The sequence below is a fragment of the Saimiri boliviensis genome, chromosome 5 (genome assembly GCF_048565385.1).
Source record: "Saimiri boliviensis isolate mSaiBol1 chromosome 5, mSaiBol1.pri, whole genome shotgun sequence".
NCBI classification, from domain to species: domain Eukaryota; kingdom Metazoa; phylum Chordata; class Mammalia; order Primates; family Cebidae; genus Saimiri; species Saimiri boliviensis.
The window spans coordinates 37,183,708-37,210,342 of NC_133453.1; the positions used below are offsets into that span (position 1 = coordinate 37,183,708).

Sequence of the window (26,635 nt, forward strand, 5' to 3'; positions counted from 1 at the left end):
TGTGCTTTTAGTAGAGACAGGATTTCACCATCTTGGCCAGGCTGGTCTTGAACTTCTGACCTTGTGATCCACCCACCTCGGCCTCTCAAAGTGCTGAGATTACAGGTGTGAGCCATTGTGCCTGGCCAGCATTCTTTTAAGAAGAGGACATAAAAATACAGAGATAGCCAGGCGTAGTGGCTCATACCTGTAATCCCAGCACTTTGGGAGATGGAGGCCAGTGGATCACCTGAGGTCAGGAGTTCGAGACCAGACTGACCAACATGGAAAAACCCCATCTCTACTAAAACTACAAAATTAGCCAGGCACGGTGGCTCACACCTATAATCCCAGCACTTTGGGAGGCCGAGGCGGGTGGATCACGAGGTCAAGAGATTGAGACTATCCTGGTCAACAAGATGAAACCCTGTCTCTACTAAAAATACAGATATTAGCTGGGCATGATGGTGCACGCCTGTAGTCCCAGCTACTTGGGAGGCTGAGGCAGGAGAATTGCTTGAACCCAGGAGGCAGAGGTTGCGGTGAGCCGAGATCGCGCCATTGCACTCCAGCCTGAGTAACAAGAGCGAAACTCCATCTTAAAAAAAAAAAAAAAAAAATAGCCGGGTGTAGTGACACATGCCTGTAAGCCCAGCTACTCGGTGGGCTGAGGCAAGAGAATCACTTGAACCCGGGAGGTGGAGGTTGCAGTGAGCCAAGATCCTGCCACTGCAATCAAGTCTGGGCAATAAGAGCAAAACGCTGTCTCAAAAAAAGAAATGAAAAGAAAAGAAAAGAATACAGAGACACCAGACACATGACTGCAGAGATGACCATGTGAAGATACAGGGAGAAGACAGCCACCTACATGCCAAGAAGAGAGGCCTCCAAAGAAACCAAGCCTGCCAACAGCTTATCTCAGACTTCTAGCCTCCAGAACTGGGAGAAAGTACATTTCTGTTGTGTAAGCAACTGAGTCTGTGTCCTTTTGTTATAGCAGCCCTAGGAAACTAATCCAGCAATGTCTTAGACACTGTGATAGAAGGTAGAGACTGGATATTCAGTGATTAAAAAGGCACAATTATTAGCCTCGAGGACAACCCAGTTCTTTATTTCCAGCAAGCTAAAGAACAGATCCACTTGGATGTCTACCATAACTTCAAATCCAGCTTGTCCAAAACTGAATTCACGCCTCTGAGCTGTCCTTATGGTTAGCAGACATTACTTTGTAGGGTATGGAAAGCGGTAACTCTTTCCTGTGGCTTCCTCATCACTCAGCACAGTGCCTTGAACCCGGCAGGCACTTGGTATCTATCTGTCGATTCAGTGGTGCTGTCAGTCCTCTGCTTTCAATATTCCTGCAGTCTAAAAATGCTGGAGTCATCTTGGATGCTTCCTCTTCTTACCCTTGTTCAATATGTCCAATTTTCTTACCCTGGTCCAACCTGTCACCTGTGTCTGTCAGTTTTTCCAAATGTAATTCAATTTTCCTCCTTTCTCATTTCTCATCATTTCATTCCTGGATTAATACAACCAGACTTCTGATTGTTTTCCTTACTCCTAACTGTCTTCAAAACGTTGCCAGACTTCTCTTTTTCTTTTTTTCTTTTTTTTTTTTTGAGACAGAGTCTCATTCTGTCACCAGGCTAGACTGCAGTAGCGCAATCTCAGCTCACTGCAACCTCTGCCTCCCTGGTTCAAGCAATTTTCCTGCCTCAGGCTCCCGAGTAGCTAGGATTACAGACGTGTGCCACCACGCCCAGCTACTTTTTTGTATTTTAAGTAGAGACGGGGTTTTACCATGTTGGTCAGGTTGGTCTTGATCTCTTAACCTCGTGATCTGCCCACCTTGGCCTCCCAAAGTGCTGGGATTACAGGCGTGAGCCACTGCACCCAGCCATTGCCACACTTTTGTTAACTATATCTCTCATCATCCTTTCCTTGACAAATACTGCTGAACTTTTCTGTGTGCAGGACAACATGCAAGGTGCTAAAGAAGATACACGTATGAGTAAGTCACAGTCTTTGCCCTTTGAAGAACTCATTTTTGTTTTGTTTTGTGTTGTGTTGTGGTGGTGGTGTTGTTTTTGAGGCTGAGTTTTGCTCTTGTTGTCCAAGCTGCTCATGGTTTTTCAGAGGAGTCAGACACATGCACGAAACGTTCTAATACCGATGTGCGGAGCTTTTTTTGAGAATACATAGAATGTAGCAAATAGGGGAAACTGGGGATGAAGGAGAGAGCTGAACTATAATGAATAGAAGCAGACCAGACAGAGAAGGAGAAAAGGACATTCTAGACAGAGGAAATGAATAGTAATTGCAAGGGTGTGGAGTTGGAAAAATGGCTGGCACTTTCAAAAATAGACTCTACTGCATTGGTTGTTAGACCTCTTTAGCTCTAATAAAACAATTTTCCCCAGTGTTTACTTCAAAAAAGAAAAACAGATGGAAGTTCAGGTTCTGCCATTTTTTCCCACTGCAGGCATTTTTGAGATGGATATAACATTTTTGGCTTATTATTAGGCACTAACCACAAGTCATTCACTCACTCTATTACGTGTGGTTAATACTACTTGCAGCAGTTGAGTTATCACCTTGAAAATCTGGCTTAATAATTACACTCTAACATGTGTATAGTCAGAGAATTGCTGAGTCCTAGTTGGTTGAAATCATTTGTGGTCTGACTGGTATAGACGTCAGAACGTTCACAAGGGTTCAGGTTATTGTGATAACTGCTCTTGCATAATAGTTTGTTTTTGTTCTAAGTACATACCTGGAAATGTCCAGTTTTATAGATTTTGCCGATAAAAAGCCTCCCCAAAAGGACCGCTCTTTTTTTTTTTTTTTTTTTTTTTTTGAGACAGTCTCGCTTTGTCACCCAGGCTAGGTGCAGTGGCAGTATCTTGACTCACTGTAACCTCCAATTCTCCTGCCTCAGCCTCCTGAGTAGCTGGGACTACAGGTCGCTTCATCACACCCAGTTAATTTTTTGAATTTTTGGTAGAGATGGGGTTTCAGCAATGTTGGCCAGGCTGGTCTCGAACTCCTGACCTCAGGTGATCCACCCACCTTGACCTCCCAAAGTGCTGGGATTACAGGCATGAACCACTGCGCCTGGCCCAAAAGGGCTACTTTTTTTTTTTTTTTTTTTTTTTTTTTTGGTGAGATAGAGTCTCCCTCTGTCACCTAGGCTGGAATGCAATGGTGCACTCTCGGCTCACTGCAACCTCCACCTCCCAGGTTCAAGTGATTCTCCTGCCTCAGTCTCTCAAGTAGCTGGGATAACAGGTGTGTGCCACCACGTCCGGGTAACTTTTGTATTTTTAAGTAGAGAGGGAGTTTCACCATGCTGGTCAAGCTGGTCTCGAACCCCTGACCTCATGATCCACCCGCCTCAGCCTCCCAAAGAGCTGGGATTGCAGGCGTGAGACGCCGTGTTCAGCTAAGGGCTACTCTTTAGAAAAAAAACAACTAAAATAATTTTTTTTATTAGGTGTAAGTATGTCATACTCTTTGCTACATATTTATATTACATAGGGTATTTAAATCTCACTTATATTCAAGAAGCAGAAATAGACTTAACGGCAAGGATCAAGTGTTCTGCAGTTGTTCATGTTTGACTGGGAGGAATGAGATGCCTCCAATTTGGGCCAAATGAGGCCCTTGATTCACTCCTCTTTTACTACCCCAACTCTGTTTCTCCTCTTGGCATTCAGATTCTAAGTGTGAGCTAAGTATCATTTGTTCCATAAAGTTATCTTAACCTGCTCTAACCTCTGTTGATTTCCCTCTTCCCTTAACTACTACTGTACTTACAGTCTGTATCAGAGCTTAATATTTAGTTGTTCTCTGCTTATTTCATGTTTTTCTTTCCTGAATAAAATTTCTTGAATGCAGAGTTCCCCTTTTAAAGTAAAATTAACTATTTTTCATTAAATAATATATACACTTTACATTGTTGTTTTCCTCAACATTTTAAGAGATTTCTCTTCATAAATATTGGTTTAGTGCAATTCATTTAATTGCCAATTAAAGAATACAAATTTGTTGTTAAAAGATAAAGCAGGAAAAGGAAGTACCACAATCATACCACTCTGCAACAAACACCTCATCTTCTTGCATTTCCTTCTAGGTTTTTCCTATATATGTTTTCTCATGGATTCATATTGTACCTAATATTTGTAACTTTTTAATCAACATATTGTGAACATCTTTTCATATCAAAAAATATTTGACAAATTATCATTTTCTTTTTTCTTTTTTTTTCTTTTTTTTGAGACAGTGTTTTGCTCTGTCACCCTGGCTTGAGTGCAGTGGTACAATCTTGGCTCACTACAATCTCTGCCTCCAAGGTTCAAGTGATTCTCCCACCTCAGCCTCCCAAGTAACTGGGATTACAGGTATGCACCACCACACCCAGCTAATTTTTGTATTTTTAGTAGAGATGGGGGTTTCACCATGTTGGCCAGTCTGATCTTGAACTCCTGACCTCAGGTGATCTGCCAACCTCAGCCTCCTAAAGTGCTGGGATTACAGGTGTGAGCCATCATGCTCAGCCTTCATTTTCTTAAACAACCTCCCGTGGCTAGACATGTAGAGGATTTCCAAATATTTGCCATTATCCCACAATATCCTAGCTTATGTTTTGTCCTTATCCCTTTCAATAGCTATTGCCAAACTGCCCTACAGAAAAAGTTTGCAATGACTTACATTCCCACTTGCAGGTATAAGAGTGGCTGTTTCTTCCTATTTTTGTCAACAATAGGTGGAATCATTTTTAAAAATCAGAGACTATTTCATGTATTTCTCTAGTGATTCTAGACAGAGCAGGGGACACAGTGAACATTAAGGAAATAAATGTAATTAATTTGATAAATGGATTAATAATAGTGTTTTCTCCACTACCTATGGCTGCTAAAGTTGGTTTTTGTTTTTGTTTTTTTTTTCTTTTTTGAGATGGAGTCTTGCTCTGAGGCCCAGGCTGGAGTGCAGTGGCACTATCTTTGCTCACTACAACCTCTGCCTCCCAGGTTCAAGTGATTCTCCTGCCTCAGCCTCCTGAGTAGCTGGGATTACAGGCATGTGCCACCATGTCTGGCTATTTTTTGTATTTTTAATAGAGATATGGTTTCACCATGTTGGTCAGGGTGGTCTCAAACTCCTTACCTCATGATCCAGCCTCCCAAAGTGCTGGGATTACAGATGTGAGCCACTGAACCTGGCCAGCTACTGAAATTTTAAAGTAATTAATTACTGGCCAGCACAGTGGCCCATGCCTGTAATCCCAGCACTTTGGTAGGCAAGGCAGGTGTATCATCTGCGGTCAGGAGTTCAAGACCAGCTGGTCAACATGGTAAAACCCCATCTCTACTAAAAATACAAAAATTAGCTGGGCATGATGGCATGTGCCTGTCATCCCAGCTACTCAGGATGCTGAGGCAGGAGAATCTCTTGAACCTGGGAGGTAGAGGTTGCAGTGAGCTGAGATCACGCCACTGCACTCTGGCCTGGGCAACAGAGCAAGACTCTGTCTAAAAATAAATAAATAAAGTAATTAATTACTCATTCACTCAACATATTTACACCGAGTATGATGGTCCTTGATTTGCCTACTAAAAATTAATATAGCATTCAGAAATGAAACAAATACTTTATAAAATACCGAAACATAAATTAAAACACTGATAACTTGTTTCAAAGGTAATGTGTATAGAAGCTACTCTTAAAATTTGTCCCAGAGTCCTAAGAGGTCTCTTGAAAATTAAAAAAAAAATTGTCTCATTTTTCTAAGAATAGGAAGTACTAAAATTCCTCCTTTGGGGATTAAGAATATGAATTTAGGATAAGAAAACTCTCTCATCCATTAGCTATTAGAGTTTTCAGAATCAGGGGAATTGAGCCAGAGAAGAAGTCAAAATCTGGTGTGGATTTTCATAGTACGAGATATTTCCTTCTATGTGCAGGGGGAATAAAATCAACACTAAAATTTTGGGGCAGAGTTTTAATGTTTCTATCAATTCCTGAAAGCTTATTTTATTTAAAGTTACTTCAGGGATAAGACGACTAGATGAATGTTCTATTTAGTTAGGTAATTTAATTTTATTATAAGTCTCCTGTTCAATTATCAAAAAGATCATATGAAGGTGATAATCGGTCCCACTTCTCCAATGTACAAATCTTTTTATCTTATGTAAAATATTAACCATTAAAATCAGCATATCTTTTAAAATTACTGATTCAAAATATCATTTAAAAGGATATATTCCATAATTTTTTATTCCTCTCCCCATGATTGGTGGAAGGTGCTAGAATGAGTTTGTAAATCGTAAAGCAGTTTGTACTGGAAAGAGAATGTGACAGACCCTAGTCCAGTATCTTCTAGTAACAGCTGTTTAACTTTAGGCAAGTCACTTCATGTCCTGAGACACAGTCCCCTTTACTACAAACCAAAAATCTGGTTTCAGTCAGCATTTCCCAAAGTGTGTGCTGTGGAACCCTTGCCTTATAAGATGTTCCATTGGGTTTCATGGTTGAAAACATTTGGGAAGCACTTGTATATAATATCTACCTCAGAAATTCCCAGTGCTCATTAAAATATTAAAACCACCAGAAACCTCTTAGTTTAGAAACCCATTGAACTGTTTAACCTAGCATTCTCATTTATTAAAGGAACTTAAAATTTTGAGGGGAATTACACCTACTAAAATCTTGTGGGACTAGAGTTCCAAAGAACACACTTTGGAAAATGATGGACTAAGATGCCTGGATGTATGGTACTATTCTTGGTCATACAGGCATTCAGCCAGTTCCCTAAAACCTGCTCTTTTTTCCACGCTCTTTATTTCAGAGGTCACCATCATTCATTCTCCTAAACCAGAATCCTGAGGGTCACTCTAAATATCTCCATTGCATTCACTCCCTCATATCCAATTAAATATTCTGTAGATTCTACCTCCTTAATATGTCTCCCATCTAGTCCCTCCTCCCCGTTTTATGACCTCTTGCTTTTAATGAGACCTGCGGCACACATCTTATTAGGTTTCGGGTTGTTGTCATCACCTCTTAATTTTCTCCTGCTCTAGTCCAGTCTTCTTGGTCTCCAAAACATAAACTCAGTTGCTCTGGGGGCTAAAATACTTCAAAGATTTTATTATTCATTACATTTCCCAGTGTCCAGTTCAAACTCCTTAGTTTAACATGAACCACTTCGTGAATGAAGCCCTTCCCACCCTTTCCTCCAAGCTCTTTAACTCTTCTCTGCATCTGTTCTGACAAAATGGAATTACTTACTAATATGGTTTGGCTCTGTGTCCCTACCCAGATCTCATCTTATAGCTCCCATAATTTCCACCTGTTGTGGAAGGGACTCAATAGTTGAATCATGAGGTTGGATCTTTCTCATGCTGTTCTCCTGACTGTGAATAAGTCTCATGAGATCTGATGGTTTTAAAAATGGGGGTTTCGGCCGGGCGAGGTGGCTCACACCTGTAATCCCAGAACTTTGGGAGGCTGAGGCGGGTGGATCACGAGGTCAAGAGATCGAGACCATACTGGCCAACATGGTGAAATCCTATACCTACTAAAAATACAAAAAAATAGCTGGGCATGGTGGCATATGCCTGTAGTCCTAGCTCCTCAGCAGGCTGAGGCAGGAGAATCACTTTAACTCGGAGGAGGTGGTTGCGGTGAGTGGAGATCTCACCACTGCACTCCAGCCCAGTGACAGAGTGAGACTCCTGTCTCAGAAAAAAAAAAAAAAAAAAAAAAAAAGGGAGTTTCCCTGCACAAGTTTTGCCTGCTGCCATCCATGTAAGATGTGACTTGCTCCTAATTGCCTTTTGCCATGATTGTGAGGTCTCCCCAGCCATGTAGAACTGTAAGTCCATTAAACCTCTTTTTCTTTCCCAGTCTCAGGTATATCTTTATTAGCAGCATGAAAACGGACTAATACACTTACGGTGCCTCTAAAGCATCGTGATGTTTGTTGCCGCCACACACCTGTAAAGATATTATTTTCTTTGTTTGGAATGATCGCTCCCTCCTCTTCTGGTTAGTTCCTCCCTGTCATTGAACATTCAGTTCAAGAATCTCTCCATGGGGAAGGCTTTCCTGACCTGGGAATGGACTTTTAGTCTAACAGTGACTTCCTTACCTGCTTTACCCATGATTTTTGTGGGCAGGTAGCATCAGGTCATGTCTTTCTTGTCTTTGTATTCCCAGGCCTTAATTGAAGCATAATAAACTCTTATTGAATGAATGAGTGATTTAATGGTTTAAAGAAACTGATAACACCCTTTTCTCAATGACTGAAAGTGACTTTTTTCTCTTCTAATTAGCCTTGATCTTAGGCTAAGCACTTGGAGGAGAGACATGGCTAACACCTATGTAAAAGGCACTCAGTGGTCTATTTTTTTTTTTTTAAGGAGATTTCAATGAATCATCTTGTAAGGTATCACACAGCCTAGTACATTTAATGACTGTAGGATTCATTAAGTTTGGTACCCAGGTGTGTCTAATGTCAACAAACTTGGTCACAAGGGAAGTGAGAGACTAGATAGATTTGTATAAAATTATCACTTATGAAACATTTTAAAGCTTTATTAATTTGTAAATACTTATTGTGCAAGTACTATGTTAGATATTGTGGAAGATACAAGGATGAATAAAGTGTTGTATTATATTCATTTTGGGAGAAGAACTTCTTGAAATAATTAGTTGGCAAAATGATGAATTCCACAAGAAAGGAAGAGAAGTCTAAAAGAAGTGGTCAAGCAGGATCATTCTCATTTATAAGAGACAGTGTTATTCTATACAAGCATATTGATGCACCTATTGAACCTAGAATACAAAAGTGCAGTTAAGTTTTGAAAGTACAAATATCTCAGGTGTGAAAGGCAGCCAGTATCTGTATTGTATGGTGCTAAATACCAGTTTGGAACCGATTGTACAAAAAAGGCTGAAACCACTTGAAAGTCCTCAAGACTATCAGGAAGTAAAAATATAATTAACCAGAGCAGGATTTGGCCCCAGGACAGAGAAATGAACACTCTCGTTCTTAGAGAGGGAGCTAGGATTTCAGAAATGTACTGTCAATAATTCTTTGTCTGTGAAAATTCAAGATAACAGAAATGCTTAGCAAGCAGAGGGAAAGACATGAAAAAGGAACGTTCATTGCAACCAATTTCAGGTCACACTCCCAAATCCTCAATTGTTTTAATGCTGTCGACAAACTTGCTTTGCATGTGGCCAAGCAATTATAACTTAATTACATTTTTTCCTTTCTTTGAGCAACTTTAGATGAAGGTCAAAATAAGGACATAACTTAAAATCTAAAAGTCTGCCTAAGTCAAGCCTGCATCAAAATAAGCAGCAGCTGAGCTTAGCGATAAGGAAAAACGCGGGTACGTTACTACCACACAATTCCGATAGGGTCAGGGACAGAAATTAAGGAGGCAGGATAAATAGATTTCGAAGTTTAAAAAGTAATTAAAGGTCATCGAAATGTTCCATTTCTAAATGCTTCCCAACACACTGCACGAAACTGCAGAGAATTTTCGGTCAAAATGGGATTTCCTAAAGAAGGGCCTCAAGGATCTCAACGACAGTGGTCCTGTGAGCGTCCGAGCCAAGCCCGGATGCGTTTCTGGAGTCTCGGCGTAAAGGTGGATGCGTACTTCTCCCCGACAGAGCAGGTCGGGGTGGCCGCGTCTCCCAGGGCGCTCGGACAGAGGCCGCCGGGCCCGCTTCTTAGGAAGGGCGAGCAGGGGGTGCGGCCGCACCGGGATTTTCCTCCCCACTCATTCATTCTCTGATTCACTCGTTCCTGGAGGCAGCTCACAGGGACGTGCTGAGGAAAGGCGAGGCACGAGCGGAGCCGCGGCTGGGTGCGGCCCGGCGCCCGAGGGGAGGGCGGGCAAAGGGGCGGGGGGCGCGGGCTGGAGGAGGGCGGCGGGCGCGGCGGCCTGCGCCGGAAGTGAGTGGTTGGCGGCGGGCGGGGGCGGCTCGGGCGGCCAGCGGCGAGTCGGCCCCACTGTCTACCGGCCCTCAACGCCGCCTTCTGCGTCTCCGCTGGACGCGGCCACACTCCGCTCCGCCGCCGCGGGGCGCTGCGGCCGCCCCGCCCCCGCTCTCGCTGCCGCCGCCGCGGACGCCTCCCGCCAGCCACTCAAGTCAGTCAGTCACGGAGCGCGCGGCGCGGGAGCTGCTGGCCGTAGCTGCGTCTCTGGCGAGGGAGCGCCGCGCCTGGGGAGGAGGCGGAGGCAGCGTCCGGAGGAGCGCGAGCGGCGGCTTCCCTACCCCGGGCCGTGACGGTAACTGGGGCCGCGGAAGGGTCGAGCGGCTGCCGCGGTGAGTGCTCAGCCTCGCCCTCTGGGCCAAGGTAGGGAGCCGGCCGGGCGCGGAGCCTTGAGGCGCTCCTGCGGCTCCCGCCTCCATTTTCCCGGCGCCCGGCCCAGCCATCCGGGCGCGGTGCGGGCGGCCGCAGCCTGGGGCGGGGTCGTTGCCAGGTTGGGGCTTGGACCTGGGCCGGCTGGACCGCGCCCGGCCAGTGGGTGGGGGTTGGCGGGGCCTGGACTGCACCCTGCGCCCCTGGGGACCGCGACTGAGGGAGACAATGAGATAAGGGGCCGCCCGGGGAGGGTGCGGTTAGGTTTCTCCGACCCGGCATTGGCGGCTGGTGCCCCGGGACCGGACGGAGGAAAGGACTCTCCCCTGACCAGCCACTGGATGTCGGATTGCTTGGGTTTCGATGCCCACATCTTTCCTAGATGAGTTCAGTGCAGAGACTTTGAAAGGCGGGGCGCCTTCTGTGTCTTCTTTCTAATTAAGCAGGCTAAGCAATTGCTCCATTGCTTTTTAACCCTGTCTCCTCTCGCGGTGTGCATTGTACATTCCCGCCGGAAATCCAAACTGCAATTCATGGCGGGGGAGGGAGGGAGGGAGGGAGGGGGCAGTGTGATAGTATTAGGATGCCTTCGTGTTAAGACGGGTTGGAAGATGTGGTTTTCTTAAGGCAGTGACGTAGGGTGTCCCCACTGTGTGAGATGGAAACCGCATAAACCTTGTAAGCTCGAAGACATAGTTTAATACGAAATAAGAGTCTTGGGGGAGTTACATGTGTCTTGCGTGTGTGCATTTCTTAAATTCTTTGGGAAGATCCGTTGGGGAAATCCGGGAGAATGGAAAAGTTCTTCACTCAGTCTTGTAATAAGGGTTGATGCTGTCTACAGCATTTCTCAAGGAGATGGGGAGAGCTGCTTATGTAGGTAGAGTCCACAGTTAAAGAATAGTAAAGGTAACGGGTTAGGGATGAGGCGTGATCGGATTACTAAAGGGTCCTATTGAGTCCATGGGGATATTAAATTCAGCATTTATGGAATACCTACTCTCTGTCTGTTAGGTCGGGGGACACCAGGTGAACAAGCATGGGGTGGTGGAAAGAGCTTTTTGGAGCGGGGCAAACCGTACGCCCTGGAATTGGCTAGCAATATGATGTTGGGTAAGCTGTTGGACTCTGCAATAGATTCCCTGTCAGTAAAATGGAAATAATACCACCTGTTTACCTCCCAGATGTTTTCCATGCAGATTAAATGAGATAATGTATGCAAAATGCATAGCACCTTGCCTGGCACAGAAGTATTTAATAGCACCTTAAATTCCTTTCCCCCTCGGGGTGGTTTTTTTGGGGATGCGGTGCAGGGGGTTAGTGAATGTAGGTAATTGTAATGCAGTGCATCATATAATAAAATGTTGAGGTGTAGAATAGGAGAGCGAAGAAGAGACATTAATTCTATATTGAGGAGGGAATGCACAGTAGCGTCGGCATTTAAGTGAAACCTTTAAGGATGAGTAGGATTTCAGCAGATTCAGATGGGGAGGAGGAGGAGATTTCACGTAGTGGTGGTGCTATCCTTTGAGAGCCGAATTAAGGAGAAGGACCTTGGGGGAGGGGCAAAATGGAGACGTTCAATAGCTTTTAACTCTTGTTGAGTCTGACCTTCAAAGATTGTCTCAGTTATTTTGCTTTTTGTGTGGTGAATTTTCCAGAAACCAGATATAGCTCTACTCAAGTAAATACAAAAAGCTTAATTCATGATTTTTTGAATTAGACATTTTGTATTAGATTGCTGTCTCTTCTGTTTGAATTTAATAAAGAATTATTTGTACATGTTGTCTTGTTTTAAACATTAGCTTTATTTGTTAGAAGCAGCAGCTAATTTTTCAGACCCAGAGGTCTCACTAAGATTATCGAGTATGTGGCTGGATGAAAGGATTGGAGTAGTGGGCTTGTTGGGTGTGTTTTCACAAATATTGAATACTTTATTTTCCGAAGAGGTGTTTTTAACCATTGTCTTTGATTATGAGGTCTTTTGGTTTTACTATTCACAGATTCTTGGATACACTTGATAGAATTTCATGGCTTTCGTTGCCTTGGTTTGGAAGTGATTGAATGTCAACATTAGTGTTGTTAATCCCAAACACTTAGTTTTAGGAAAATTAATATTAGTGAAACAAGATGTGACCTCAGGCAGATAACTTATCTTGGACTCTTAATTCCTTTACCTATAAAATGAGAAGTTTGGATTAGATCACTGGTTCTTAAAACTGTTTCACTAAACTAGAGAATCCTGCAGATGTTTGACTTAAATCTCAATAAAAATATATTTTAAACTTGTAATAGTAAAAAGTGACTACTGTATGACATGCACTGTTTTAAACGCTTTATATGTGCTAATTTATTTAATTTTCACCATAACCCTGTGAAATAGTCTGTTATTTGAGAAAACAGGCACAGACAATAAGTTGCTCCAAAACTGCAGAGCTATAGTGGCAGAGCTGGATTTGAAACTGGGCAGCCTAATTCTTAAGCTTGTGTCCTTAACCATGTTTTTACACTGCCACCAAAGCAACACACACATACCCTCTTAAAAAAAAAAAGTGGTAAAGTATACATAACATAAAACTTACCATTTTAACTATTTTTTAGTGTACAGGTCAGTGGCATTAAGTACATTGTTGTGCCATCATCACCACCATCTCAAGAACTTTTTTTTATCATTCCAAACTGAAATTCTTCCCAGTAAACAGTAACTCAGGAAGCTGCAGTGAGCTGTGATCATGCACACTGGATGACAGAGACCCTGTTCAAAAACAAAATGGTAACTATCCATTCCCACTCTACCCCACCCCCCACCAAGAGCTTTTTCTACTTTCGAATCATACAATATTCTTGTGTCTGGGTTATGTTACTTAGCATACTGTCTTCAAGATCATCCATGCAGCATGTATCCGAATTTCATTCCTTTTTGATACTGATTAATATTCATTTGTATGTATATATTACATTTATGAACATTTGGGTGGTTTCCACCTTTCGGATACTGTGAATAATGTTACCTTGAGTATTGGTATACAGCTGTTTGAGTCCCTGCTTTTGGTTCTTTTTTCAGTATTTCTGTATACCCAGAAATGGGTTTGCTAGATTGTATGCTAATTCTGTATTTAATTTTTGAGGAACTGCCATATTGCATTCCACAGCAGCTGCACCATTTTACATTCCAGCTAGCAATGCCCAAAGGTTCCAGTTTCCCCACATCTTGCCAACACTTCTAGTGTTTTTTTCTATGTTTTTGATAATAGCTGTTCTAATGGGTGAGATGGTGTGGTTTTGATTTGAATTTTCCTAATAATTAGTGATGATGAACATCTTTTCATATGCTTATTGTCCATTTGTATATCTGAGGAGAAATGTCCATCCAAGTCCTTTACTTATTTTTAAAGTAGGTTGTTTTTTGGTGAGTTGTAGGAGTTCTTCATGTACTCTGGATATTAATCCCTTATCAAATATATGATTTGCAAACATTTTCTCCCATTTTATGAGTTGTCTTTTCACTGTCTTCATAGTATACTTTAGTGCACAAAAGTTTTAAATTTTCATTAAGTCCAATTATTTTTTCTTCTGTCTGTGCTTTTAGTGTCATGTCCAGGAAATTGTTACCAAATCCAATGTCATGAAGATTTTTCTTGTTTTCTTTTAGGAGTTTTTTATGGTTTCAGCTCTTATGTTTAGGTCTTTGATCCATTTGGGGCTTATTTTTGTCAATTAGGTAAGGGTCCAACTTCATTCTTTTGCATATGGATATCCAGTTTTCCCAGCATGATTTGTTGAAAGGACTGTCCTTTCCCCATTGAACGGTTCTGGCACTTGTGCTCATTCATATATATGTGTGCATATGTATATTTATGCATGTGTGTATATAAATTTTTTAACACTTTGAAGACCATTGTGCTACATGGTTCTACATGGTTATTTTGGGTGTGCGATGGGGCAGACATTCCTAAAAATAAAGCTTTTCTTTTTATTGTTTAAAACATTTGGATCAGTATATTTAAAGAGTATCCTGAAGACTGCAAATGGAACTGTTAAGAGCTGCAACTGCTTACCTGACTGAAATCAAAGCAAAGCACACAAAAATAAATGGATTGTTTAACATCCCTAACCCTCAATTTATCTCTGAGTTTACAATAAATTAATATAATGTATTTGAACATAAAATAGCAATGCTTTTGCCAAGTTTTATATTTGGGAGGCTGTAAAATTTTATCTGGAAGAGTTTTGTTGTGAAATAGTTTTTAAAACCCCAGATTATATGATCTCTGAAGCTTTTTCATATGCTCTTACTGCTGTTATTTTAAGATATTTTTCATGGTTTAAGGCAGATGTCTTAAAATATATCACTTATGACTTAGAAATTGGTTTTTTAAAAAGTATATATGTATTAGCTTTTAATAAAATGCATGCTGGGCTGGGGGCAGTGGCTCATGCCTGTAATCCCAGCACTTTGGAAGGCTGAGTCAGGTGGATCACGAGGTCAGGAAATTGAGACCATCCTGATTAATATGGTGAAACCCTGTCTCTACTAAAAATACAAAAATGAGCTGGGCATGGTGGTGCACGCCTTTAGTCCCAGCTACTCAGGAGGCTGATGCAGGAGAATTGCTAGAACCCGGGAGGCAAAGGTTGCAGTGTGATGAGATCACCCCACTGCACTCTAGCTTGGTGACAGAGTGAGACTTTGTCTCAAAAAAAATGCATACTGGTTTTCTGCTCTAAGCAGAGCTAGGCATAATAGAAAAATGAGATAGGTATTCTGTTCTCCACAATAGAGAGGAATGCCAGTTTAGGTGTAAACTACAGGGAATCAGTAGAAGATGACACTGAAGAAGCAGGACCACCAAGAAGCCGAAGGGTATATGGGTTGAAAATGGGTGAACAGAATCAATGTGTGTCCTCTTAAAATACTCATATCTCCACACACTAAGAACAGAGAAGCCATTTCTAGCCCCCCCCCTCCCCCGAAACAGTCTTGCTCTGTCACAGGCTGGAGTGCAGTGGAGCAATCTTGGCTCACTGCAGCCTCTGCCTCCCAGGTCCAAGTGATTCCCCTGCTTCAGCCCGCCAAGTGGCTGGGACTGCAGGCACATGCCACCACACCCAACTAATTTTTTGTATTTTTGTAAAGAAGGGGTTTCACCATGTTGGCCAGGATGGTCTCAATCTTCTGAGCTTTTGATCCACCTGCCTCGAGCTCCCAGAGTGCTGGGATTACAGGCATGAGCCAGCTTGCCCAGCTGCCATTTCTAACTTTTTAAATGCCTTGCAAACACAGTTTTGGTGGATTTTGAATCCATTTATTTAAAATTTATAAATACAAATCTTCCACCTATTTGCAAGAATAGCTGATTGACAAATAGGGAGAACAAACTTTTTACTAGCCAAATCTGTATAATTGTTGGGTAGAAACTTAACAGTATCTCCAAATAGAAAGTACAGCCAAAGATGTACTTTTCTTTTTGGGTGTATGTTTCTGCATGAGCTGCCTTTTCAGCTAAGCCAAGCCTTAAAAACCAGTAACATAATAAACAGATTCAAGAGCCAGATTTTGAAATTTCTGTGTTAACAAGTACTATAACCAAGATTTTTCAAATATAAAATGCATCATTCATTGCTACTGCCTTAAACTATGTTTATTCTAAAAACTTAGCATAAAAAATGTTTTAAACCATTAATGTTTATTAAGTATCCTATTCACAGATAAGTGGGATCACTGGATTAATTTACCAGTTTCCAATGTTATTTGTTATAATATGAAATAAACCGAATGAGCCAAGACATAATTATTCTTTATAAATAAACATTATTGGAAAATTACAGAGAACAAATTACGTTTGGGAAACATGCAAAGTTTGGGATATATAAAGAATATATTGTATTTTCTTTTTTTTTTTTTTTTTTTTGAGACGGAGTTTTGCTCTTGTTACCCAGGCTGGAGTGCAATGGCGCGATCTCGGCTCACCGCAACCTCCGCCTCCTGGGTTCAGGCAATTCTCCTGCCTCAGCCTCCTAAGTAGCTGGGATTACAGGCACGTGCCACCATGCCCAGCTAATTTTTTGTATTTTTTAGTAGAAACGGGGTTTCACCATGTTAACCAGGATGGTCTTGATCTCTCGACCTCGTGATCCACCCGCCTCGGCCTCCCAAAGTGCTGGGATCACAGGCATGAGCCACCGCGCCCGGCCAATATATTGTATTTTCAAGTCACATTATTGGTTGTTTTGCTGTATTGATTTTTTTTTTTTTTTTTTTTGAGACAGGGTCTCACTCTGTCACTGCAGCCTTGACCTCTCAGGCTAAGGTGATCCTCCTGAGTAACTGGAACTATAGGCATGTGCCACCATGCCTGGCTAATTTTTGTATACTTTGCAGGGAAAGGTTTTTGCCATTTTGCTCAGGCTGGTACCAAACTGGGCTCAAGTGTTCCACCTGTCTCAGCCTCCCAAAGTATGATGATTAATAATAGGCATGAGCCACCTCTCATGGCCTGCCCTATGGATTTAGCTAATACTTTTAACATATCGTACTCGGTAAGGTCCTCCTAAAAGTAATTTCTAAAAAAACCCCACAAACTTTTTTTTTTTTTTTGAGATGGCATCTCGCTCTGTTGCCTAGGCTGGTATGCAATGGCTCAGTCTCGACTCACTGCAACCCCTGCCTCCTGGGTTCAGGTGATTCTCTGCTTCAGCCTCCTGAGTAGCTGTGGTTACAGCTGTCTACCACCACACCTACCTAATTTTTGTTTGTTTGTTTTTTGGTAAAGATGGAGTTTCAGTATCTTGGCCAGCTGGTCCTGAACTCCTGACCCTGTGATCCACCCACCTCAGACTCCCAAAGTGCTGGGATTACAGGTGTGAGCCACCGCACCCAGAATTTTTTTTTTTTTTTTTTTTTTTGGAGATAGTGTTTCACTCTGGTTGCCCAGGGTGGAGGAGTGCAATGGCAGATCTCGGCTCACCTCGACCCTCACTTCCTGGGTTCAAGTGATCCACCTGCCTCAGCCTCCCGAGTAGCTGGGATTACAGGCATGCACCACCACACCCAGCTACTTTTTTATATTTTTACCAGAAATGGGGTTTCTCCATGTTGGTCAGACAAACTCTCCATCTGAAGTGATCCGCCCACCTTGGCCTCCTAAAGTGCTGGGATTATAGGCGTGAGCCACCGCACCCAGCCCGTAAAATGTTTTTATTGAGGAAATCATTTACTGTTAAGACTGTGTCCTCTCTGGAATACCAGTCTACTGTAGAAAGTTACAAAAGGTTAGATCCTTTATTACTGAAAAAGAGTCAATATATAAAAGATAGTAGGCCTCGGCTTACTGTAACCTCTGCTTCCCTCCCTCCCCCTAGGTTCAAGTGATTCTCCTGCCTCAGTCTCCCGAGTAGCTGGGATTACAGGCGTCCACCACCACACCCAACTAATTTTTTGTATTTTTAGTAGAGATGGGGTTTCACCATGTTGGCCAGGCTGGTCTCAAACTCAGACTTCAGGTGATCCACCTGCCTTGGCCTCCCAAAGTGCTGAGATTACAGGCGTGAGCCACTGCACCCGACCAATAAAACATTTTTAAAGAAAGTCAGTAAATTGAGACTTCAATAAAATTTATTCTTCAACACAGTTGAAATTATAGGCTTATTTCAGAAGCCTAAATTTGAATTTTGCATTATGCTTTTAGGAATTAACCAAGGTGAATTTAAAAGTACTCTTAATTAAAAATAAAAAATTAAGTGTTTAACTTAGTAATTGAGTAGTGTTTTATAGACTTAAAATTTTTTCATGTACATAGTATGTTTTTCTGAACACCTCTAGCAAGGTATAAAACATTTTCCATTACCCTTCCCTTTGCCCATCCCCAGAGCAGCTGCAGTCTTAGTTGCTTCATCATAGATAAGTTTTGCCTGTTCTATAACTTTATATTAGTTAAATCATAACCATGTATGCTTTCGTCTCCAGCTTCTTGCACTCAGCATGTGTTCTTTTGTTTTTTGTTTTGTTGTTGTTGTTTGTTGTTGTTGTTTGAGAAGGAGTTCAACTCTGTAGCCAGTCTAGAGTGCAGTGGCACAATCTCGGCTGACTGCAAGCTCCACCACTCAGTTCAAGTGATTATCCTGCCTCAGCCTCCCGAGTAGCTGGGACTACAGGCATGCGCCACCATGCCCAGCTAGTTTTTGTATTTTTAGTAGAGACGAGGTTTCCCATTGTTGGCCAGGATGGTCTCAATCTCTTTACCTCTTGATCCGCCTGCCTCAGCCTTGACTTTTTTTTGATAGGGTCTCGCTCTGTCAGGTTGGAGTATAGTGGCTCAATCTTGGCTCACCGCAACCTCCACCTCCCAGGTTTAAGCAATTCTCCCACCTCAGCTTCCAAGTATCTGGGATTACAGGTGTGGGTCACCACACCTGGATTATTATTTTATTTTATTATTTTAGTAGATACAGGGTTTTACCATGTCTGCCAGGCTGTCAGCATGTTTTTAGATTCATCCATGTTGTTGCTTATATCAGTAGTTCTTCTTAGTGGTGGATAATATTCAATTGTATGAAGATGTTAATATGGCCGGGCCTGGTGGCTCAGGCCTGTAACGCCAGCACTTTGGGAGGCCGAGGCAGGTGGATTGCTTGAGGTCAGGAGTTTGGGACCAGTCTGACCAACATGGTAAAACCCTGTCTCTACTGAAAATACAAAAATTAGTTGGGTGTGGTGGTGGGTGCCTATAATCCCAGCTACTGTGGAGGTTGAGCAGGAGAATTGCTTGAACCCAGGAGGTGGAGGTTGCAGTGAGCCGAGATCATGCCATTGCACTCCAGCCTGGGTGACAGAGCAAGACTCTGTCTCAAAAAAAAGAATATGTTAATATACCAGATTTCTTACCCATTTTCCAATTGGTGGGCGACTGGGCTGCTTCCAGTTTGGGACTATTCTGAAGAAAATGGCTATGATATTTTTGCACAAGTCTTTTTATGGATGTGTTTTATTTATCTTGGATAAAGGAGTGGGATTGCTAGGCCATTTAGATAGATGTTCCTCCTTTCAAAAACTTTGTATTGAAGAACAATATATAATCAGAAAATTGCATGTATTAAAAGTGACTTCTAACTCTAATTCTGCTATAAAGTCTTTTAGTTTGCTTGTTTCTTTAAAACAATTTTTTACTGCTTTACCAAAGTATAATTTCTACATAATAAACTGCACATATTAAAGTGTACAATTTAGTAAGTTTTCATACACCCTTGAAACCATCACTATAATCAGAACTGAACTTTTCCATCGTCTCCCAAAGTTTCCTCACACCTCTTTGTAATTTGTCCCCCTCTCTACTCCTGTCTCATGGCAATCTGTCACTGTGGATTAGTTTGCATTTTCTAGAATTTTATATAAATGGAACCATACAGTGTCTTGTTCTCTGCCTCTCCCAATCCACCCAAGTCTGGCTTGTTTTCATGCAGAATAATAATTTTTAGATTCTTCCATCTTGTTGCTTGGATTAGTTCCTTTTTATTGCTGAGTAGTATTCCATTATGCACATAGGCCACATTTTGTTTTTCCATGTACCTTTGATAGAAATTTAGGCTGTAGACAGGGTTTCGTTTCTTGTGGATAAATACCTATAAGGACGTGCTGTGGGTTATAGGGTATGTATATTTTTAACTTTAATTTTAAAAATGGGCAAATTTTTCCAAAGTTGTATCATTTTATAGGTCCAATAGCATCATATGACACTTATAATTGCTGTATAGCCTAAGACCTGGTATTGTCAGTCTTTCTCATTCTAGCCATTGTAATGGGTATGTAATGATACCATTGTAGTTTTAATGTCTCTGATTACTAATGATGTTGAGCATCTTTTTTTTTTTTTTTTTTTTTCCCTGAGACGGAGTCTCGCTCTTGTTACCCAGGCTGGAGTGCAATGGCGCGATCTCAGCTCACCGCAACCTCCGCCTCCTGGGTTCAGGCAATTCTCCTGTCTCAGCCTCCTGAGTAGCTGGGATTACAGGCTCCGCCTCCTGGGTTCAGGTAATTCTCCTGTCTCAGCCTCCTGAGTAGCTGGGATTACAGGCACGCACAACCATGCTCAGCTAATTTTTTGTATTTTTAGTAGAGATGGGGTTTCACCATGTTGACCAGGATGGTCTCGATCTCTTGACCTCGTGATCCACCCGCCTCAGCCTCCGAAAGTGCTGGGATTACAGGCGTGAGCCACCGCGCCCGGTGATGTTGAGCATCTTAATGTTTTTAGCCATTTGGGAAATGATAGCAAGTCTTTGCCCATTTTAAAAATAAGACTCTATATCTTTTCTTAGTTATTTAATCTAGATACAAGTTCTTTATTGGATATATTTGCAAACATTTTCTCTTAGTCTGTAGCGTGTCCTTTTTTTTTTTTTTTTTTTTTTTTTTTTAAATCAGATGGATTTTTTCTCTGTTGTGCCGGCTGGAGTGCAGTGGCGCTCCTGCCTCTCGGGTTCAAGCAATTCAACTGCCTCCCGAGTAGCTGGGACTACAGGCACATGCCACCACACCCAGCTAATTTTTTTGTATTTTTAGTAGAGATGGGATTTCACTGTGTTCGCCAGGATGGTTTGGATCTCCTGAACTTGTGATCTGCCCACTTTGACCTCCCAAAGTGCTGGGATTAGAAGCATGAGCCATCATACCTGGCCATCTATTTTTTTACTGGTGTCTTTGGAAGGGCAGTTTTTATATTGGTCTTTATCAAAATTATAAATTTTTCCTTTTATGGTCAGCGTTGTCTGTGCCCTAATAAATATTTGCCTACACCAAAGTTCAGAAAGTATAAACCCATGTTTTCTCCTTGGAGTTCATAATTTTAGCTTTCACATTTCATTCTATGATCTGTTTTGAATTAATTTTTATGAATGATATCAAGACCTCTCCCCCATTTATATCTAGTTGTGCCAGTGTCATTTGTTAAAAACAACAACAACAACAACAAAAACACTTTCCTCATTGTCTGCTTCAGTTCTGACATCTTTACTCAAAATTGTTTGACTATATGTATGGATCTGTTCCTGGACTTTCCCTTCTGTTACATTGATGTGATTCTCTGTCCTATTACCTACCAGTACTAATTGTCTTGGTTACTTAACTGGATAGTGAGTCTTGAAATCAGGCAAAGTAAGTTTCTCCCCTACTCTTTTTCAAAGTTCTTTTTTGTTTGTTTGTTTTTGAGACATAGTCTCACTCTGTCACCTAGGCTGGAGTGCAGTTGCACAATCTCTGCTCACTGCAACCTGTGCCTCCCAGGTTCAGGCAATTCTCCTGCCTCAGCCTCCTGAGTAGCTGGGATTACAAGTGTGTGCCATCACACCCAGCTATTTTTTGTATTTTTGGTAGAGACGGGGTTTCATCATGTTGGTCAGGCTGGTCTTGAACTCCTGACCTCATGATCCACCTGCCTCAGTCACCCAAAGTGTTGGGATTACAGGCTTGAGCCACCACACCTGGCCAGAAGCAGAGTCTTGCTCTGTTGCCCAGGCTAGAGTGTGGTGGCACTATCTGGGATGACTGCAACCTTCGCCTTACTGGTTCAAGAGATTCTCCAGCCTTAGCCTCTGGAATAGTTGGGATTACAGCCTCCTGCCCCTGCACTTGGCTAGTTTTTGTATTTTTAGTAGAGATGGGGTTTCAGAATGTTGGCCAGGCTTGTCTCAAACTCCTGACCTCAGGTGATTTGCCCATCTCAGCTTCCTGAAGTGCTGGGATTACGAGTGTGAGTCACTGTGCCTGACCCTTTTCAAGGTTCTTTTGATTATTCTAGGTTATTTGCTTTTCCATATAAATTTTGGAATAATCTTGTCAGTTTCTTAAAAAAATGCCCACTGGGACATTGGTTGTAATTACATTGAATACCTAGTTCATTTTGGGGGAGAACAGGCATTGATAATATTACATCTTTTAATTTATTAAGATGGGCTATCTGTCCATTTATTTAGGTCTTAGCAATATTTCCATTTTTGAGTTGCCTTACAATATGTTACATAAACACTGCATGCTGTCGTATTTCATTTCCTGCAGCCAAATTATTATTTACACATGGCTTTATTTTTATGATATAAATCGAGATCTGGTATGGAGATTTTTCCATGTTATAACATTATTTAATGCATAAAGGGACCATCTATGACAATACTGGAAATACAGGAGACTAAAACAGGTATCTTTTGTTATGTAAAAGTAGAGGTTTAAAGCTGTGTATAGTTTATTGGTACAATTCCTTTGGCTTGTATGGTTTTGGATATTAATATTTAAAGAGGCCTATCTTTAAAGATCCATGTCCAGCCCTATTTTACTTAATATTATTCTGTCCCTTTGAATTTTATATAAACAATGTACTCTCTGTTTTTTCAAAAATCTGCACTTTTGGCTGGGTGCAGTGGCTCATGCCTGTAATCCCAGCACTTTGAGAGGCCAAGACGGGCGGATCACCTGGCTAGGAGTTGGAGACCAGCCTGGCCAACATGGTGAAACCCCGTCTATACTAAAAATACAAAAATTAGCCAGGTATGGTGGCGCATGTCTGTAATTCCAGCTACTTGGGGGGCTGAGGCAGGAGAATTGCTTGAACCCAGGCATGTCTGTAATTCCAGCTACTTGATGGGGCTGAGGCGGGAGAATTGCTTGAACCCAGGAGGCAGAGGTTGCAGTGAGCTGAGGTTGTGCCACTGTACTCCAGCCTGGATGATAGAGTGAGACTCTGTCTCAAAAACAAAACAAAACAAAACAAAACAAACCCGCATATTTTACTAATCATGTGACTGACTTGATTTATACTGGTTCATAGATCCAGTTCATTTTTTTGTCAGAATAAGCCAATTTTTCCATTCCCCTTTTGGGGGATAGTTAGTTTGGATGCCCCAGTGAACATTATTTTACATTTCTCCTGGTACTCCAAGTCAGACACTTAGAAGTGGTTTTGCTGGTTCATAAGATATGTAATTTCCAAATGGCTCTCCAAAATGATGAGGAATATGTGTCCTACTGGAATGTTTCTATTGTTCTACATCCTGACCAACCCCTGCTTTCATTGTACAATTTTTGCCAAGTTGATGAGTATGAAATGTTTTGGTTTTTTTTTAAGCTAACATTCTTTATTATGTTTCTAGGAGTATAATTATTAGAGTAAGGAGTTCTGTCATTTTTTTATTTTTCTTTTAGAGACAGAGTTTCACTCTTTTTGCCCACGCTGGAGTGCAATGGTGTGATCTCGGCTCACTGCAGCCTCAGCCTCCCGGGTCCCAGTTCAAGCAATTCTCCTACCTCAGCCTCCGCAGTAGCTGAGATTACAGGCATGAGCCACCATGCCCAGCTAATTTTTGTATTTTTTAGTAGAGACAGAGTTTCACCATGTTGGTCAGTCTGATCTTGAACTCCTGACCTCGTGATCCGCTCACCTCGGCCTCCCAAAGTGCTGGGATTACAGGTGTGAGCCACTGTGCCCAGCTTGATCATGCGATTTAAAAAAAATTTTTTTTAGCTTGTTGATATAATGGATTGTACTAATTGACTTTCAAATGTTAAGCTTCCCTTTCATACTTGAGATAAACCTCACTTGGTCATGATGTATAATTCTTTTTATACATTGTTGGCTTCAATTTATTAATATTTTGTTGAGGATTTTTGCATCTTATGTTCATGAGAGATAATGGTTTATAGTTTTCTTTTCCTATAATATCTTTCTCTGGTTTTGGTATTAGGATTATGCTGGCTCATGAGTTATGATATATTCCCTCTGCTTCTATCTTCCAGGAGAGACTATAGAATTGGTATAATTTCTTCCCTAAATATTTGGTAGAATTCACAATGAACCCATGTAGGCCTTGTGCTTTCTGTTTGGGAATTATTATTGATGGAGGTTTTAAAATAGTTACAAGCCTATTCAATTGTCTATTCTTGTATGAGTTTTGACAAACTGTGTCTTACAAGAAATTGGTTAATCTATGAGTTATCAGATTTATAGGCATAGAGCTTATTTGTTGTATCCTTGTTTTCTTTTTTTATTAAGGTAGGATTTTGTTCTCTTGCCCGTGCTGGAGTGCAGTGGTGGGATCATAGCTCACTGTAACCTTGAACTGGGCTTAAATGATCCTCCTGCCTTAGCTTCCAAAGTAACTAGGACTATAGACACATGCTATCATACTCAGCTATTTTTTAAAATTTTTTTGTGGAAAAGGGATCTCGCTGTGTTGCTCAGGCTGGTCTTGAACTCCTGGCCTCAAGCAGTCTTCCCACTCGGCCTCTCAAAGCACTAGGTTATAGGTGTGAGCCACCACACCTGGCCTATAGGATTCTTTTTTTGTGTTTTTTTTTTTTTTTTTTTTTTTTTTTTGAGATGGAGTCTCGCTCTGTCACCTAGGCTGGAGTGCAGAGGTGTGATCTTGGTTCACTGCAACCTCCATCTCCTGGCTTCAAGCAATTCTCCTGCCTCAGCCTCCCAAATAGCTGGGACTACAGGCATGTGTCACCACACCTGGCTAATTTTTTTGTATTTTTTTTTTTTTTTTTTTTTAGTAGAGATGGGGTGTCACTGTGTTAGCCAGGATGGTCTCAATCTCCTGACCCCGTCATCTACCCACCTCGGCCTTCCAAAGTGCTGAGATTACAGGTGAAGTCACCATGCCCAACCTCTTTTTTTTTTTTTTTTTTTTTCTTTTCTTTTTATGAGATGGTGTCTTAGTCTATTGACCAGGCTGGAGTGCAGTGGTGGGATCTTGGCTCACTGCAACTTGCACCTCCCAGATTCAAGCAATTCTCATGCTTCAGCCTCCCAAGTAGCTGAGATTATAGGTGCCTGCCACCTCACCTGGCTGATTTGTGTGTGTGTGTGTTGTTTTGTTTTGTTTTGTTTTTAATAGAGATGGGGTTTCACCATGTTGGCCAGACTGGTCTCAAACTCCTGACCTCAAGTGATCTGCCCACCTTGTTCTCCCAAAGTGCTGGGACTACAAGCGTGTACCACCGTGCCCTACCTTATAGTATTCTTTTATTTTCCTTTTAATGTCTGTACAATCTGTAGTTATGTGCCCTTGCTCATTTCCAATATTGGTAATTTGTGGTCTCTCTTTTTTCCTTAGTTAACCTACCTAGAAGCTTATCAATTTTATTGATTTAGTTTTTTAAGAACCAGCTTTAGTTTTGATTTTTCTCTCTTGATTTCCTGCCTTCAGTTTCATTGATTTCTGCTCAGATTCTTACTCTTTTCTTCTGCTTATTTAGGATTTAATTTGCTCTTCTTGTTCTAGATTTCCAAGGTGGAAACTTAGATTGTTGTTCTCTTTTCTAATGCAGGCATTCAGTGCTATAACTTTGCCTCTAAGCATTGCTTTTGTTTCATCCCATAAGCTTGCTAAGTTGTGTTTTCATTTTCATTTGTTTAAAATATTCTTAAAATTTATTTTGAGATTTCTTCTTTGACCCATGTATTATTTAAGAGTGTGTTGTGTAATCTCATGTGTTTTGAGACTTTTTCCAATTATATTTGTTACTGATTTCTAGTTTAGTTACATTGTGGTCTGAGAGCAGACATTATATACAGTTTCTGTTCTTTTACATTTGTTAATGGTTGTTTTATGGTCCAGAATGTGATCTGTCTTGGAGTATGTTAAGTGTGAGCTTAAGAAGAATATTCTGTTCTTGGATGAATTAGCCTGTAGATGTCAGTTATATCTAGCTGATCGATAGTATTGTTGATTCAACTATAGCTTTCCTGATTTTTTGCCTGCTAAATCTGTCCATTTCTGATAGAGGGGTATTCAAGTCTCCAGTTATGATAGTAGACTCATTTCTTTATTTGCTGTCTTTTTTAAAAAAATTTTTGCCTTGCATATTTTGATGCTCTCTTGGTAGGTATATATGCATTCGGGATGTAATGTTGTCTTGGAGACCTGACCCTTTATCATTATGTAATACCCTTCTTTATCCCTGATAACTTTCCTTGCTTTAAAGTCTGCTGTGTCTGAAATTAAGATAGCTACTCTCGCTTTCTTTTGATTAGTGTTAGGATGGCATATTTTTCTCTGTTGGTTTACTTTTCATCTATGTGTGTCTCTATTAAAGTGTGCTTCTTGTAGACAACATAGAGTTGGGGCTTGTTTTGTTTTTTGATCCACTTTGACAATTTTTTTGTTTGTTTGTTTTTTGGAGACGGAGTCTCACCCTGTTGTCCAGACTGGAGTGCAGTGGTGCGATATCAGCTCACTGCAACCTCCATCTCCTGGATTCAAGCCTCCCAAGTAGCTGGA

At 41.4% G+C, this 26,635-nt stretch overlaps 1 protein-coding gene across 6 annotated transcripts in view; it reads left to right on the plus strand.

Annotated features, from left to right (window-relative positions):
* Nucleotides 1-9,976: 9,976 nt before the first annotated feature.
* Nucleotides 9,977-26,635, plus strand: part of RAPH1 (Ras association (RalGDS/AF-6) and pleckstrin homology domains 1) — a 105,080-nt gene continuing 88,421 nt past the window's right edge. For 2 of the 6 annotated variants that reach the window (XM_074399210.1, XM_010336418.3), the window contains exon 1: nt 9,978-10,326. The gene's annotated coding sequence lies outside the window, so the exon portion shown is untranslated. Of the gene's footprint in view, nt 10,358-26,635 lie in introns of all 6 variants that reach the window. The other 4 variants (XM_074399209.1, XM_074399208.1, XM_039470266.2 and 1 more) reach the window with 4 other exon arrangements.